Source organism: Mus caroli, chromosome 1 (assembly GCF_900094665.2).
Source record: "Mus caroli chromosome 1, CAROLI_EIJ_v1.1, whole genome shotgun sequence".
NCBI lineage: Eukaryota > Metazoa > Chordata > Mammalia > Rodentia > Muridae > Mus > Mus caroli.
This window is the reverse complement of record NC_034570.1, coordinates 124,771,271-124,775,008: the sequence shown is the minus strand read 5'-3', so window position 1 is coordinate 124,775,008 and position 3,738 is coordinate 124,771,271.

The following is a 3,738-nucleotide window of genomic DNA, read 5'->3' as shown; positions in this document are numbered from 1 at the left end:
AAAAAAAAAAAAAAGAATGGGATGGGGGACTTCAGGAATCAGTCTCTTTTTTGTTTTGTTTTGCTTTTGAGACAGAGTTCTCACTATGTAACCTCAGCTGGCCTAGAAGTCAAAGATCCGACTAGCTCTGCCACCAGAGTGCTGGGATTGAAGGTGTGCCACCATGCCCAGCCCCAAATCTTTCTCTTCCGTAAACTCCTTGGACGGTTTCTTATTTTAGTTCTGTATTTATTTTTGAGAAAGAGGCTCACTATGTTGCCCAGCTTGCTCTCCGGGACCTCTCAGGTCAAAGTGATCCCCCTGCCTCAGCCTCCTGAGTAGCAGGGAGCAAAGGCACACCCCACCACACTTAACCTTGATGATTTTTATGGGTTCAAGCCTCTGACTGAAGGGAAGGGACTATGATTTTAATCATGGAGAAGTTCTGTTATTTGGGATCCTAACCCTGGGGCCAAGAACTTTGGTGAAGTTACCACTAAGACAATATAATTCAGCATCAATTATGATAAATAGTAGTGATAATAACAGTGATAATAACACACGTGTGGAAACAGAAACCCCAAACCACAGCGAGCCCCTGCAACCGAGGAAGTAAGCTCAGACTTAGGCTGACCCGGTGCCACGATTGACAAGTGGTCCCGTCTCAGACAAATACTTTACATCTCTCCGGACCTTATGTCCTGTGGCAACAGCACGGGGGCTACCTCTAGCTTCTCTTCAGCACTAATGTTTTCTGAGTGGCTATCTTGAGGAAGAGGAAGCTTGTCGAGTGTGGGAACAGTCCAAACTGCTGTGCTATATACACTTGCTAAATCATTGGGTGATTTCTTTCCTGGCAAAAGATGACTATAAGAGAAGCCGGCCAAAAAAGGGGGCCAAACGGGGCCACTTTGCTATAATGAGATTATGCCACAGCCATTTGGTTTATGGAATTAATAGAACAGTGCTAATTTATCACTGAGATCAGCAAAGCCTCCCCCTAAAGGATTCTTCAAGCCTAAGGCTTTCTTCTGCCTCCTGACCCGGGGAAGAGCAGGCAGGGGGAGGAGCTGCAGGAGTCCGCAGTGAGCAGGTGGGAGAGGCAGGGGCTCCTAACACGCTGTCAGTCTGCCCAAGTCTGGAGGAAAGAAGTCGCCTGGCCTCGGTTAATGGGTTAATGTAAGAGCTGGAAGAACTCCTTGCTGCAGGGTGCGGTGGTCAGGAAAGAGGCTCAAGGCCACCTCGCCTGCCCTGCCTCTCCAGCTCAAGGAAGGACGCCTGGGAGCCTTCCTGGACTTTGCCCCATTGAGGAAAAGGCGGGAGTCACATTCAAACAGGTATCTTGATAAACTTATTAGTCAGCAACCCTCTCCCTCCACCACCACCCTCAGCCTGACCCCCGGCCCTGCTACCTTTCAAGTCAGACAACTTTAAAGAAAAAGTGGAAACGGGGTGGGGGTGGGAGGGGGGAGAACGAGCCCTACATACTTGATGAAGAAGATTCTCCCGCCGCGGTCCACTCCGTAGGTCCATCGGCCTGGCAGATCCAGCCAGTCGATCTCATCGGCCATCTCGGTGTCCCCGCAGCCCCTCTGGTTCTCCGCGCCCGCCCCCCGCGCCAGGCTGGCGCCCCCCACTTTCTGCGCCTCCTAGAGGCGGCGATGGGGGAGGGGGTCCGGTGTGGTCCGGGCGCACCTCCCGGTTCCCCCGGCGGTGACTCCGGCCTCCCGCTGAAGGCGAGCTGGCTGCCAACCGGGGACGGGCGGGCACTTAACCCAGGCGGGGTTCGGTCCTAGACACCTCCCGCCCTCTCTGCGCCCCGGAGCTCCTCTTCGGACCGGCTCCTGAAGTTCAGTGCTGGGCAATTAGCGCGGTGAGTAATTAGGAGGCTCCTGCCGCCGCGGCTGCTAACGGGCAGCGCCGGCCTCAGTCCGCTCCCGCCAGCAGGCGCGGCGGGGAGAGGCTCCCCCGGAGCCCGCAGGTTGCGCCGAGGTGCGCCCCGGCTCGCCGCTCCGAGCCTGCTCTTGAGCTGCGGGCCCTAGAGGCGGGGCCTGGCTGCGCTGCCGAGGACACTTCCCAGCCTCGGGATGCGCCCGCAACCGCGCGCGGCCAGGGAAGCAGGCGCCGAGGGCGAGCCTTGAGTCACGCACGGCGCAGAAAGGGGGAAGTGATAACACCACTTCGGTTGATGGGAGGTTAGTGCAGGAACAAAGGTCGAACGCGGGAAGGGTGGCGCGGCCGAGCGCAGCCCGGGATCTAGGAGGCCCTTAAGCCAAGTTGCCAACCTAACTAGTTCAGCTAGTCCTCACCTTACCTCCCCGGCACCTTCTCCAAGAAGCCCGCCATGACTGCAGAGGTTCTCAGAATCCAATCGCCTTCAGGGACTTCCAACTCATTCTTCCCAACATGTGCCAGAAAAAGAAAAAAAGAAAGGAGAAGGAAAAGGGAAAAAGGAAAAGGAAACAATGAGAGTAAAGGGATATGCATGTGTGAACCGGATGCTAGTTTCCAGCATTCCACACTAATAATAAAATAAAATGCTATGGGAACCCATAGTTCTGCCTCCAGGGTACAAGTCAAATTCCATGCTGCCTTCTGACCTACTCAAGACCTGCTCCAGGGGGTCCAACTTAGTGGCCACTGTTCCAATCACCTTCCATACCCAAGGGATAACTAGGTGGACACTGGGATAACTGTCTGTATTTAAAGGATGAGGTGCGTGGGATGACAGGCAGCAGGTGTCTGTTGAACAAACACCATGGTCTGAAAGACCTGATTCTCCATTAGGTGCCGCTCACCCTACAGTGACACTTCCTCCAGGAGACCACAGAGGACTCCACCCCAGGTTTATATGGCCATTCTCTGCATGTGCCTTATAAATACGCTACAGTAGGACTCATCACGGTGCAATGCAAAGACCAGTTACTCATCTGTCTTCCTGACCCGGCTGTGTACAGCTCAAAGGGGCGGGGTTATTCCATCTTAACTTTATAGCCACAGCACTTAGCTGGGGCTAGTAGCTGGGTAGTGTCCGGTACAGTCCTAGTTGGGAATTAGTCTTGATTCCAATCATAATCCTGTACTTTCAGTACTTTTGAATGGAATTTCCACAGTAAACAAAACAATAAGCAGAGGTAGGATTGTCTGATGGAGATCTTTTTGGAAAATAAAACAGTCTGGGACCCTTCTGGTCTGTGAGCAACCTAACCTGGCACCGGATGGATGGTGAGCTGAGAAAATACCTCTGGGGCCCTCTGGGGCCAATCCTTTTGTCATAAGTTGAGGAAACTGAGGCACAGAGAAGGAAAGGACCGGTCACGGTCCCTTTGCGAGGTGGTGGCTAAGAAGGGCCCACCCATTAGTGTCCCAGACTTGAGCTCTTTCCATTACATCATCTGCCTCCCTCACAGGAACTCTGCCAGCCCTCACAGGCTGGCTCTAACTGCCAGGTCTATGTCGAGTCCATTTTCCAGGTGAATAAAGAAGCAGAAACCAGCAATGTCCAACTCTTTTATCTCCTTAGATCCTGCATGCTTCTAGCGGGGGGGGGGGGGAGCTACATTTGGTGGTAAATTGGGCCACATCTAAGAAACAGAGAGAATGTGGGTGTCCCTTAGTCCCTGCATTGGGGAAGGTGGGGGGTCGGGCAACAGACTTCTTCCGGGACCTTGTGAAACACCTGTAAGACTCATCCTGTTGATAAAGCGCAGCCACCTGCCCAGCTTGTGATATCCAGAGATCTAAACGGCCAGGATTGCT